This window comes from Pseudophryne corroboree, chromosome 1, assembly GCF_028390025.1.
Source record: "Pseudophryne corroboree isolate aPseCor3 chromosome 1, aPseCor3.hap2, whole genome shotgun sequence".
Taxonomy (NCBI): domain Eukaryota; kingdom Metazoa; phylum Chordata; class Amphibia; order Anura; family Myobatrachidae; genus Pseudophryne; species Pseudophryne corroboree.
Window position 1 is genome coordinate 434,407,750 of NC_086444.1, and position 14,546 is coordinate 434,422,295.

Sequence of the window (14,546 nt, forward strand, 5' to 3'; positions counted from 1 at the left end):
CCACTGTACTGTACCATATGCCATTTTGAATGGAGTGTAAATGGGTAGGACATGCACAAACTGCCTCTGTAAGCTGTCATATGTAGTAAATATGTATACATACAGTAATTCAAAAGAAAAAAATGTCATAGTGTTTTTTTGATTAATTTATAAAATTGTCTATCATTAAATGAGAGCTTATAGCCAATCAATGAAAATAATAAAAATTGGCGAGGGGAGGGGCGGTCATTACTGTTGTGCCTACGGGCACCCTCACCCCTATATCCACCCCTGCCTATGGCCTTATTATCTGATAGCTGAACACTGAACTTTTGTTGTTCCCCACTTTTAGTAATCAGATCTCACTTCAGTTTTAGAAGTGCCAGATAATAATGTTGAATAGAAATCTTTTGCATTAGTTAGTCACTCCGCTATATTCCTTGTCCTTAATATCTACACACCTTTTCTCACTATTACATTGTGGAATTATCCTGTTATTCGGGGTAATTTTACTAAGCAGTAGCTCGGAATTTAAAAAAGTATTGATAAGATAAGCAAACCATGCCAGGTTTTGCTATTAATATCAGTGCCAGTTTAAATGTTGGGGTTTAACCCACTGAGAAGTGTCAGCTTGTAAACACAGCCGCTTAGTACATGTACTTCTTGGTGTGTTATATACTTGGTGTGTTCATATTTCAAGTACATATGTTTAGTAGTAGTAACACACTTCAGATAAAATATTATGGCCCTACTTTGATGTTTCAGAGATCCACAACCATGCCTCTGCAATTACAGTACATTAAAGTGCTATCTTTTTTATTTTCCAGTTCTGTATATTGTGAACGAAATGTGACAGTACTTTTCATTTTCTATACACTTGCTTAGGAAAATTATATGATGCTCTTTTGATGCATGGTCATGAGTAATTAGCCCTGCGAGTGTTTCAAGGTCCTGTCTATTTCTTGTTGCGTGTGAGGATATATTCAGGCTCTGTCCAGTGGTATTATACAGCTAATGAGATCTGGACGCCTTCACTTCCCTGTCACTGAGCGACTTCTGCAAAGCAGTGATACAGGAATATTCATCATTGTTACTAGAACCAGTGCATCCTCAGCAGTAAGGCTGTCATGTTTCCATTTCCGTATAAGACCATCGTTACTGAACCATTTTAATAACAGCAATTAATTGCACTATCTTGTTATTCAGATAATAAGCAATGAGATGGCACTGGCATGATTGACTCAGAGCTGCTTTTTAGTACTAAAAACTGTTCTAGTTCTAGTACTAAAACTTCACAATCAAAGTGTATAAAACTGTATTAAAGAACTTTTCCAAGATTAGACTGTGTTGCTGCAATTCAAGCTCTCTGTAACAGACATTAAGCTGGAACAAAATCATTAATTACCATACTATTGCAAATTAAATGTTAGTGTGTTTTCCTTTATTTATTTCAAGTATTATATAAAGTATGTTTTGCTAATATTACAGACAACTTTGATGTGGTGACTAAATCGGTTGTGCTTACAGGCTAGAACAGAGGTTCCCAAACTGTGTGCCGTGGCTCCCTGGGGTGGCTCGGGACACTTGCAGGGGTGCCCTGGGTTGGTGGTCCAGGACCAATTCAAATTATTCATGGTAAATATAATGGGCAAAACCAGTGCTGGTGGCTGCCGGTCATAAAATATGTGGCCAAACAGAAGCAAATCTTGTCCCTCACCACATAACTGACCCTAAGGATGACATATAACCGCGATCTACTTAATGTAATATTTCTTTCTAAATTTCTCAATAAGAAATTTTTTGCCTAGGGGTGCCGTGAAAAAAATTCTGATATTCTAGGGCGCCGTGATTCAAAAAAGTTTGGAAACCACTGGGCTAGAAGGAGAGAACACGCACAATAAAATAAAAATTTGTAAAGCTTAAGCACAATACACACTAGACTAGAAAATAAAAGATATCGCTCAGAAGGGCCATTCTGAGCGAGATCTTTTACAATCTCGTCTAGTGTGTGGGGTGTTAATCACCCTCACCCTCGTCTGAGCAGTACAGACGAGGGAGAACCTTGTTAAAGAGGGCTATTAAGCAGCCCCGCTCACCCCCATCGCTCCCCTCACCGTCGCTCCCACCGAGCCGGCATCAGCAAGTGTATATGCACTTGCCGATGCCGACACCCCCGGCCGGGTGCCCGCCGCCAGCAATATAGCCGGTTACACACATCGCCTAGTGTGTATTCGGCTTTAATCACTTGATAATTGGAGATATAGCGTGAACTTCAGAAATATAGCTAGTGACATATGGGTGCCTTGTGCACCTGCACATTTGAGGCCCATGGATGCTGGTGCTTATGTAGTATACTTACCTCTATATAGCAGGCACAGCAAATGCGGGAATTTCTGGTAGTTTATCACTGAAATGCTCTCTTAACTCAGCATTCATACAAATTATACAACATATGTAAGAAGTACTTGAGCAAAGAAAGTTTCATAAGTAAAATAAGTATGTTAATTAGAGAAAAAATTTTATTGCCCGTTATTATAAAAGTGACTATTGTCACCCCACATTTCTAGCGCAATGTTTAAAATAGTTTCAATATATCTTAAAAAGTTCAAATGATAAAGTGCAACATTGCATTTATTCTTGTTGCAAAGTCACTGGCAATACCGCTGTGTATGACTCCAGCAATCTGTAATATGTAGAGTATTTCAGCTACCAAGGAAACTAGCAAATCAATCACAGAAAGTCTGGACTTCTATTACTGCCAGATTAATGCAAGTCAGAGAATTACTGTGGATACTTATATGCAGTATTGTAATGCCTGCATTCTCCAAGGGATAAAACAGAAAGTATGCTGGTCAGTTTTAGTTAAAGAACATGGTCACATTATCCCCCTTTAATATTTAAAACATAAAAGCTACTGTACATCTTGGTAGTTCTGAGCTGGTTACAGTACCCTCTGGTGATGTCCAGTGACACTACAGGTCAAATACAAACTTTACCCCTGCGGCCCAATAGGTTCCTTCCCCATACCTGTTTGCATGCTTTTACTGTCATTAGCACATGCTAGGAAAAGCATGCCTTTAATGTAGTGGCTTATACCCTTTTTCCACCGAAATGCCGGGACCCACTCGAGTTGTCCAACCCATGTCAGAGCCGGGTCAGACTCCATTCACACCGCAGGCTGGACTCAACTTATTGGTGGGTAGACCCCTTTCAGACTGCATCTGTGAGCAGGATTTCTGTTCTGCCAGCACTTGTAGATGACATCATCTCCAAGCGCCGATGATCCGGCTCTCTCTATACATTTAGCGTCACCCGGGTTGCAAGGATCCTTTTCCACCAAGCCGCAACCCGGGTTTCCCCGGCAATAACCTATGTTATTGCTGCCGTGGAAAAGGGATATAACTAAGTGGATTTAATGGTTCTCTGACTGTAATCGGTTTCCTCTGTTTACTAGGGGAAACCTGACACACAATTATAGGAGTTGATTGATTCAGCAGGGTGCAGTGTTCCCACAAATTTACGCTGTGAGTTTAAGCAGAAGTTTTCCCCTGGCAGCCAGGAGAAGCTACTTCAATGAGTGACACCAATACCACTATGTTTATTACTCTATATTGGGTATATTCATTTTACCGTATTCCAACCAGAACCGGCTAAATTCCAATATCCATCCATCAACAAATGTTTAGTTGTAATGAAACAGTAGAAAAATAGTTGCATTATTTTTTCCTTTCATGCAAATGTTAGATGGCTCTTTAAATGACAGGAACTGATTGGTTAGTGTGTTTTTTTCTCTCCATATATATTGGAGGTGATAATAGCAATAAAAACTAAGAGGTATATTTATTTAACAATCAGAAGCTTTTCCACAGATTGAAGGCAGCAATTTTTTTTAAAGGTAAGGGGCTAAATGTTATAGCATATCTCCCAACTGTCCCAATTCTGGCAGGACAATCCCGTTTTTTTGGGTCTGTCCCGCAGTCCCTCCCGTGGGCCACAGTGTCCCGCGGTGGGGGGAGCTTTTGGGAGACCCCCTGTCACTTGCTGCTCTGCTTAGTGCAAAGCAGAGCAACGGCGAATAGATGCTGTGCACAGGCGCACAACATCTATTCCCGGGAGCCAGAGGGACTGGGGGCATGGCAGGCAGCTCACAGAGCGCTGGCAATGCCCCCACTGTGACTAAAATGGGAGGCGTGACCTGTGATCGCGGCATTACTACGAAGCTATGCCCCCCTTTCCCACAGGCCACACCACCTTTTCAGTGGCGCGCGGCTTCCAGCACAGGGGTTCCTATTTGGAAGATAAAGATGTTGGGAGGTATGTAATAGGGTTACAAGAAGCCGGAGAAGCAGGAGTTTGTTGGAGTATGCCTGTATTTTTAAAGCGGCAATCATTTACAAGGCAAAACATGCCCATATTTTTAAAGCGGCAATCATTTGCAGGGCAAAATCAATCAGTTTGATTGCCGCTTTAAAAATATGGACATTCTCGCACAAACTCCCATATCCTCTGGTTTCTCGCACCCTATTACATTTGGCCCCATACATTGCATGTTTTGCCTTAAAATAAATAAATATCCATCTTAAATCCTGTAGCACAGTTACAGTTATCTCTGCACCAATTTTAAGAATATCGCCTTCTTTTGCAGAACTTACCTAGAATATATACAGTATATACATAAAACACAAGTGATGTTACTTTATAGATAAATTAGTTCTGATGTCTTCACTTATAAGTTATAATAAGTGAGTTCTTATGTCATCACTCCAGTGTTCTGTCGAAGTCAAAAATATTTCACCTACACTCACCACGTGCAAACACCAAATAGAGTGGCCTCTGTGCGTGCGCGTTCTCGCCGTGCGTACGCATACACGCACGCTACGTACAATGGTTCACGAGCCCTGCGTATTGGCGCGTGGTATGAGTATATACGGTAGCATACGCATTCGCACAGAAACGCTACAAAGACATATTCACTATTAAATTCATATAGTGCACAATTTACACATAGTCTCCACACACATGGTCAGCAAGTTACATTTACTCAAAGGGCAGAACAATAGAGTTATCCAGCTTTACAGGATGCGAGGGGACAGAACCAGGTTAGGACTTAGTGTTTTGTATCCAGATGTGCAGTATTTCGAGACCTATATTCCGATTGTTATGTGCAGTTAATCGCATGTTTCTGCGCATAGATATGCGCAGAATTGTAATGTTCATAAATACTGTAATTACTGTACTCATGATATTCGTCGGGAACCCGGTGGTGGAGACCTGCAAGCACACCTGGACCAAGCATCGCCCACTTATTCAAACCAACCTATGACCGCTCATGTACTGTAAATGACCTGCCCCTTGACCTATGGAAGAAGAGCTTACATTTCCTTTGTATTGTATTTTGGACCCATTGTATAAAAGAAAGGCCTCCTGGCCAGCCCCAGTCTATTCTCTGAAGGTCATCTTGCTAAGACTGACTGAGGACCGGATCCGGGGGCGCTGGCAAACAAACGTATGTACTATTGGTTGTAGCTCTTCTCTGTGATATTGTTGTATTTTCTACTTGTATCTTTTTGAGTAAATATTGTTGTTGCATTGGACCACAACATAACATTTAACTACTGGTGTCACATTCCATTCTTGTTTGGGTAAAGAGGTGTATTCAGCCACACGTGTCGCTGTTTCATGCGCGTAGCATGTCGGCGTGTATACGCAACGTGCATATACATCGCAGGGGTTATTGTTTGCATTTAGCGGCCGCAGCGGCCTGAACCGTAGTGTAATAAGGTATTGCATTTCCCTGAAAGTTAATCGAACTTAACAGTTCATTAGGGACACTTCTTTATAAGGTCTTATGCACTCCCTAAATTAAATTATACTTAGAAGTGCTGCATAAAAGCACATAGCCTACATACTAGGGATAGCCATCGATGTGCTGCCCATTGATGGTTGACATCGATGCTGCCATCGGTGTTAACCAGCTATGGCACTTAAACCATCTATGGTGAACCATCGATGGTTTGCACCACTCGATGGCCACCACTGGTAGTTACTGGCCAGGCCGCAGGCCTATAAAAAAAATGGAGGGCGGGACTTAGTGGGTAGCCAGGGGCGGGGCTAAGCTTTGTGCAGGTAAAAAGACATTAAAAAAAATCTACTCAGCCATCGATGGCAGAAAACCATTGGCTCTCTGTCATTGATGGCAAAACCATCAATCATTGGTAGTTAGCCATCGATGTTTGGCAACTATTAATGATCGATGGCCATCCCTACTACATCCTTATGGTTTTACATGATCAGAGAACTCTATGACTTATGTTATCTGTATCACTGGTTTTCATCCTGGGTACCCCACGGCTTCTTGCTGGGATGGTTGTGTCTACTTGAAACATTTTCTAGGGGAGTGCCACGTACATCCAGTTGATAATTAGACACATTGGGAAAACAGTGTCCCTAATAACAAAATAAAAACTCGCTGAAGCATATATAGATTATAGTTTTTTTTGTCAATTTTACATTTTTCATGAATCGTAATATGTGATAAATACAGGTTGAGTCTTTCATGTTCGAAATGCTTGGGACCAGAAGGATTTGGTATTTTTTGGATTTTGGAATATTTGCATGCCATAATCATATATCTTGGGGATTGGACCCAAGACCAAACACAGAATGCATTTATGTTTCATATACACCTTATACACGTCATTTTATACAATACTTGTTATCATTTTGTCCATGAAACAAGTTTTTGTTCACTGAACCTTCAGAAAGCAAAGCTGTCTTTTTCAGTCACACTAAAAAATTATGGATTTTGGATTATTTCAGAATTTTAGATACGAGAGACTCAGCCTGTATAGATACATACAGGTAGAATGTGACTGCAGATAAGAACCACTTGGCCCATCTAGTCTGCTCCTTTTTTAACCATGTTGGTACAGCAAACTCTATTTGATCCTTATTTCTTTGTAAGGCTATCCTTTATGTGTATCCCATGCATGTTTAAATTGATCTACTGTATTGGCCTCTACCACCTCTGCTGGGTAGATATTCCACTTGTCCACTACTGTTTCTGTGAAGTAATTTTTCCTCAAGTTTCCCTGAACCTACTTCCAGGCTTGGACTGGCCCACAGGGGTACAGTGGAAACCACCGGGGGCCTCACTGCCTGGGGGCCCACCTCCTGCTCTAAGGATCAGGTTCCATACTGTGCACTTGAATTACACATTATACATATGTTACCTTATACTGGACTATGGTGTATTTTCTACAGTGCATTGCTGTTATTAATCTGGTACATTCTCATGCATGCAGCAGCTGAATTTACTGTGTATATTTATGAAGGGGCCCAGACATTGCACTCTCTAATGGTTAGTCAAACCAAGAGGTGGCAGGCCACACCCCTCTGCAGACTGGCCACACCCCTAACATGGACCCCTACCACTGCATTTCCCCGGTGGGCCCTGCATGCCCCAGTCCGACACTGCCTACTTCCCTCCAGTTTCAGTGCATGACCTTGTGTTCTAATACTTCCCTTCCTTTGAAAAATGTCTTCTTCCTGTACCTTGTTAAAATCCTTGATATATATGAAAATTTCTATCATGTTCCCCCTTTCCCATCTTTGCTCCAAACTATACATTTTAAGATCTTTTAGTCTTTCCAGGTAAGTTTTGTGATGTAGGCCATGCACCATTTTAGTTGCCCTTTTTTGTACAGTCTCTAATGTATTAATATCCTTCTGAAGATATGGCCTTTAGAATTGAACACAGTATTCTAGATGAGGCCGGACCAATAACTTAGACAGTGGCATTATTACTTCTTTCTTTTTGCTGGTGATTCCTCTTTCTATGTAACCAAGCATCTGACTAGCCTTCCTCATTGTTTTGTGCATTGCTTTCCTGCCTTTAAGTCACCTGAAATAATGACGCCTAGATCCCTTTCCTCTTCAGTAGTCTCCAATATATTCCCATTAATACAATATTTAGCCTTTGGATTTTTGAGACCCAAGTGCATGATTTTGCATTTTATGGCATTAAACTGTAATTGGCACACTCTTGACCATTACTCTAGTCTACTTAGATCATCAGTCATCTGTTTTTCTCCCCCCACCCCCCTCCGACAATGTGTCTACCCTGTTGCATATCTTTGTGTCATCTGCAAAAAGGCATACTTTCGCTTCAATACAATTTGCAATGTCACCAATAAAGATATTAAAAAGCACTGGTCCAAGTACATATCTCTGGGGTACTCCACTGGTAACATTTCCCTCATGTGAAAACACTCCATTTACTACAACTGTCTGTTTTCTATCATGCAACCAGGATCTTATCCATTCAACAATTTCAGTATCCAATCTCATGCTTTCAAGTTTATTTAACAGTCTGCAATGTGGGACAGTGTCAAAAGCTTTACTAAAGTCTAGATAAGCTATATCAACACCCCCCCCCCCCCCCCATTTATCTATTACTTTAGTCACCCAGTCAAAAAATGTAATAAGATTTGTATGATATGATCTTCCCTCAGTAAATCCATGCTGTTTGTGATCCTATAAATTGCTGGATTTGAGATAATCTACAACTCTTTCTTTTATGAGTGTTTCCATCAGTGTCCCTACTACTGATATAAGGCTCACTGGTCGGTGGTTGCTAGCCTCTTCCATGCTTCCACTTTTGTGCAGTGGGACTACTTTCGCTCTTTTCCATTCCCCTTGAATTTCTCCTGTAGCTAGTGACTTGTTGAATAATTCTGTTAATGGTTCTACCAGCACCCCTTTAAGCTCTTTTATCTTTGGATGTATCCCATCGGGCCTCACTGACATATCTACTTTCAGTTATAAAAGTTCTGAGACTGACTCCTCTGTAAATGTAGTTGTTTCTACATCATTTTTCTGAATATATATCTACAACTTAACTGTTGCCCCATCACCTCTCTTTCAGTAGTGAATACTGAGCAAAAATAATTAATAAGATGATCTGCTATTACATTGTCTCCCTCAACGAGACTCCCACTGTCTGTCGTTAATCTTTTTATTCCGCCTTTTTGTTTTTCTGCTTTCACTTATATACTGTACCTAAAAAAAAGTTTTTCCTCCTTTACCCATTTTCTCCTCAGCTTGTGCCTTTGCACTTCTGATTACCTTCTCAGTCTACTTCTGTCTAACAAGATAAACCTCTCTGTCTTCGTTATTGTGCGTCTGCTTATATGTCCTAAAGGCCATCTTTTTTGCTTTCATAATACTTGCTACTTCTTTTGCAAACCACACTGACTTCCTTTCCTTGTGTTTTTCCTAACCCTTTTGCTACAAAGGTCTGTTGCCTTTAGTATTTCACTTTATATTGCACTGTATATGTGTACAATATATTCTATTTTGTGTTTTCTTTTTAATTTTATTTCTTGCACATTTATTGCTTTCTTAGATAGTACGCCTAAATATTTTAGGTAGTTACCTATTAGCTGCGGTAATTGACTGCAGCTAATTACCTCCTCCAGGGCTATCTAAGTAGCAGATTCTATGTATTTTCGCCTGATTTTTTTGGGCTGAAAAAACCGGAGCTAATTGTATAATCCCCTCCCCCAAAAAAATTTGTAGCAAAAACAGAACAAACCGTGAAGCCCCCCATTTTTCGTGCCTGAACATTTCTCAGAACTTTTTGGAGATTCCCCTTTTATATAATAGCAATTATATTGATTGTAAGTTTAATGCTTTGCAAATGTCGGGGTATAAATAATGCAAATGGTCTTCCAGTGGGTACCCAGAAGGAAAATGACTGAGAATCATTGATCTTAATCTTTTACAGTAGGGAGTGCATTATCCTATGTATAATCATTTTCACTCCTGTTGCAACCTATCTCTGGGCTTCCTCTGAAATTTCAAGGCTACTTACTCACTTTCCAGGTAATGCATTCTTCTGTCATCTCCTTTTAAACCTACACAGCTCAGGAATGCCGCTTTGCAATATCCTGTAATTGCCATTGCTTGATATGTTGTAATAGTTATTCTATGCATTGAAATCATTTTCTTTCACCATGATAAATGTAAAAACATCTTTTTTTTATTTAATGGCAATATTTTGAGAAAGTGTATTACCTTTCCATTTCTAATGTGTGTGTATGTATATATATATATATATATATATATATATATATACAGTAATCACAGAACAAAGTCCCGGGAAGCCGCATTGACACTCTCAGATGGATTGCGGGTGTCTGGTTAATGAATGTAAATATATAATCTCATATTCATCCCGCAACATCACAGTTAGCAGTTTAGATAGAACCAGCACACTGCGAAATTTTCAAAGTGCTTTTTACTCAATATACCAAAATTTGAACGAATGCAAGGCTCAGCTTATACTCAACGTAAAGAACACTGGTGACTTCCCTAACATACAGGTTGAGTATCCCTTATCCAAAATTCAAAATCACACATTTTTGGTTCCCCTACTGAGATAATGTCACACATGCATATATATTCCATATATTCATAATATATCTATATATACACATAATATATAATATATATGTCATTATCTCAGTAGGGGACCCAAAAATGTGGAAGTTTGAAGTTTGGATAAGGGATACTCAACCTGTATATATATATATATATATATATATATATATTTGCACGATTAATGTTGAAAATCATTTGATTATTTTACGAAACTTTAAATCTCCACTTAATACTTTAATATACTCAGTTATACACTCTACCAATCCTGTACCTAGTTTTATATCAGTGTTTAGCATTGCTGCTTCACACTCTGGGGTTGTGAGTTTGACAGAACCAGGGCCCATCTGTGTGTAGTTTGTATGTCCATCTCATGTTCACGGGGAAGGGTTTCCTCCATGTGCTTCAGTTTCCTCCAACGCGCCAAAATATGTTGGTAGGTTACATTTTTGCTGGCAAATATCCTGGAGTGAATGTATATGTGTGCTACTGAGTTTAGACTGTACGTTCCAATGATGCAGCAATTGTGGTGAATGATTATGTATATTCTGTACAGCACTGCATATTTTGGCACAATATAAAGAAACAATAATAATAATAAACATCATTTCTCTAAAAGGATAAAGAAAACAAAACAAACATAACTACGTAATGGACCACCCCTAATTAAGATGGATCTTCTCCAATAGCAAAATACCAAAAATCATTATACTGTACTCATCTATTTCTATATCAGTGTATAGAAGTCAATGCATTTCACTCCCAGAGAACTGTACTGAATTATTATTTAGCAATACCATACCATTGACATATTTGTCAATCATTATTGAAAAGAATGCAAATAACAAGGTATTATCACTAAAATATTACTATAGAGAACAATTGTTACATTAACATGTTTGTACTGTGAAACCTTAGCATAGTTGCTGACCCATGCTGTTAGAAGAACACAGCTAATTATTAGAGTAGTCATGCTAATCACATTGTCACAACATCAGAATTCCAATTTCCATAAATATTACTGTAATATTTATCTCTCCTAAGCCAAAATCTCACATTAGAATCTGTTTCCTGAGCAACATTATAGCGCACCCAAGTCATAACCAGCTCGATAGTTATCTCTCCCCATCATCAAAGCATAAGATGTAATATGTTCTCATCACTTGTTCAAATAGCTCTGATCTTTAGTCTCTTCCTGCAGCAGGGACTAACATTCCTCAAATTCTATGTAATAATTCACCTAAAGAAGTCCTATGCTTCCATGACAAATCAAACGTCCCAAATTAGCCAGTATGTCCTGAAACACCAAGGATCTCCCAGGTATCAGGCTTGAAACCACATCATTAGTTTACAAAACCTCTAACCCAATGATTGCCTTCTCACCAAGATAGAGCTGCCAGTCCCTGTATTCCCCACATCACCTTGGTCCCTCAAACTCCAGGTAACAGCTTTCAGTCTCACACTTTCCCTTCTCCTTCCCTCTCTTCCAAGATAGCCTCCAGGTTGTATGTCTGAATCCTCAATGCTCAGAGTCCCTCCCCAACTCTCATCCCTCCTTCTCCTTGTAACCCTTCTCTCTCACATTGCTGGCTGTCACCACACATTTCCCTTCCTGCATGTCTCTTGATTTTGTCTGTGTGTCTCACCTCCTATGTTGTGTGTCCCTGTCAGTCTTTCCGTCTCCCTTCCTTGCCATACCAGTACCCCCCTTCCCTTCCACAGATAATTAGTTGTCATTAGCAGAGTTTATTAGTATTTTCCATCTTTGCTTCTTGTTGTCTGAAGTCTGACCCACCCTGTGGTTTCCTGTGTATCCTTTAACTCTTCCAGCTCTGATCCTGCTTGTCAGTCCTGGAGAAAACTCTGCTATTGCAGTTGTAATCCACAGTAATCACAGCTTCCATCATCCAATCTGCTATTTCTGTACTTGACGGACGCCTTTCTTCCTGTCTCCCAATCACAGTCTATTGCTGTGCTGAATGATACCTATATCCTGCCAAGCACCTTCCTCTGCTATTCCACTTTTCCATCTTTATAAATGGTCTATCGGCACCAGTCATAGTTTCTTTTCCTGTTATCTCCTCCACTTAGTGTTGTATTATCAGCTTTTCAGTACAAGTTTCATATTTTTCATACTGGCCTTTTGTTCTGAGTTTACTAACCTCATTACATGGATGCTACCAGTCCGGCAATACTCCTTACTGTTCTAACAGTAGTTCCAGAGATAGTTGCAGTTATGCATTAACGTAATAAAAGAACAAAATACAAATAATAATTATCTTGTGTTGTGTTCACAAAATATAGAGTCAGATGTGTTGCTGGGATGGGCACAAGGACATCGTGCCAGAATGCCCAGTGACGCTAGTAATGTAGTGCCAGTAAGAAGACCTGTTCATTGCCGGTGGAACTGTCAAAATCATGTTTTGCCAGGGAAAATGGTTAAAACATACACTTGTATAATGCAGTGCAGCTATATTTGGCTGGTCATGTGCTTGCAGGTTAGTAAGGTGTGATACTGTGCATACTCCTCAAAAGGAATCCATAATTATCTCCATATCTGGGGCATTTGATTTGATTTTAATTAGATGCCATGAAATGAAGGAGAAATAAAGGCAGACAAAGAACCACTGAGGCTTAAAGAGAAATCAGAGAGACACAGACAGGTAAGTGGATGGGTTAGAGACGCTTAGGTAAGTAAATGTTTCTTCAGACAATATTCCCCTTGGGATAGATGAGAGACTGCAAATGATAAAAAGAGACAGGTAGGAAACAGAGAAGGCTTGAGTAAAGAGAATGTCAGAGTAGGAGATGTATGAGCACGGTGTGGACATGTAAGAGGTGTGAGAGATGATGACAGAGTGTGTGCAGAACAGACAGTAGTGGCAGAGTGCCACGCGGTACAGCCAATTTATCTGTGCTGATTTTTAATTACCAGCTTAATTTGGAAATGAGCCCAAAGGAAAATGACGACAGCTCCCTGTCTTTCTGTTATCTCTCCACCTATTTCTCCTTACTGCCTTGTCTCTGCTTGCTTTCTCACACTTTCCAGCTAACTCATCTTATTCTTCCATAGAACTAGTTTCACTTGCCTGTCTGTCACCATTCCCCCAACTCAATCGCAGATCTCTTCTACATGCTGACAGCTCCTTCATGTCCCATCCTGTTTTTCCCTCCCAAGTCGCTGTCTATTATTCATTTTTCTATCTTGTATTATGATTTGATTACCTGTCATTGACATTCAGACTACCCCCCACCATTCGCTCGCTATCTTTCTTTAGGTTCCCTGCACACAAACATACCTTTTGCCTGAGCAGGAGGAACGGGTTTGAGGAAGGGAAAAGGTGGCCTGGTTTCTGAGCTTTCCGTGAGGGTGTCAGAAACATCATCTGCCCCACACCTGACAGCCAGAGGCCTTTGGAATGAAGTAAAACCAGTCACTGCTTTAAAGAAGACGAAATAAAGCGCCTCTCTGGTATCTATTTTTAACCCTTTGTAAGACAGAAAGAATTCATGAAAAGGTCAGCAGTTGTGGTGAGGCAACAAGGAACTGCGTGTTGGGTTACCAGAGATTACAGGAGCAGCCATTTCAATGTAGAGAAGGCTGGGGATATTTTAAAACCTCAGTGAGTGCAGTTAACTCCTTCACCTTTGCAGTGTTTTACTACTGCTGGCCTTGCTGCTACATCAGGAACCTGCACAAAAGCAACAGCACAGGGATTATTTCCTTCGTTTTTCTTTGGCTTGCTAGTGTAAATGAACATAAGTAACCCAAATAAAGGTTTGTGTTTTGTACATATTAAAAAGGTACATGAGTGATAGACATTATTATCCTTTATTTATATGGCGCCACAAAAGATCCACAGCGCCCATTATAGAGTACATAAACAAATGAGCAAAACAGCACTTACAGTTCAAGACAATATAGGACAGGTATGGAAAATCCGGGGTTAGGTGCCATCAAAGGGAGTATGGAGTACAGTATAAGAGAAGGAAAGGCACACGAGGGGAGAAGGCCCTGCTCTTACGAGCTTACAATCTAAAGACTTCTTGTCTTCTGCTACTGTGGTTGCATGGTCACAATGCATTCACTGTTTCCAAGTGTTCTTGCTCTTCACACTGCATAATGG

At 40.1% G+C, this 14,546-nt stretch overlaps 1 protein-coding gene across 4 annotated transcripts in view; it reads right to left on the minus strand.

Moving 5' to 3' along the window:
• The window catches only part of ADCY4 (adenylate cyclase 4), a 133,946-nt gene extending 120,106 nt beyond the window's left edge, over positions 1 to 13,840 (minus strand). Inside the window, exon 1 of one of the 4 annotated variants that reach the window (XM_063913498.1) lies at positions 13,719 to 13,840. The gene's annotated coding sequence lies outside the window, so the exon portion shown is untranslated. Of the gene's footprint in view, positions 1 to 11,802; positions 11,945 to 12,214; positions 12,299 to 13,718 lie in introns of those variants that run through there. The other 3 variants (XM_063913500.1, XM_063913499.1, XM_063913497.1) reach the window with 3 other exon arrangements.
• Positions 13,841 to 14,546: the final 706 nt, after the last annotated feature.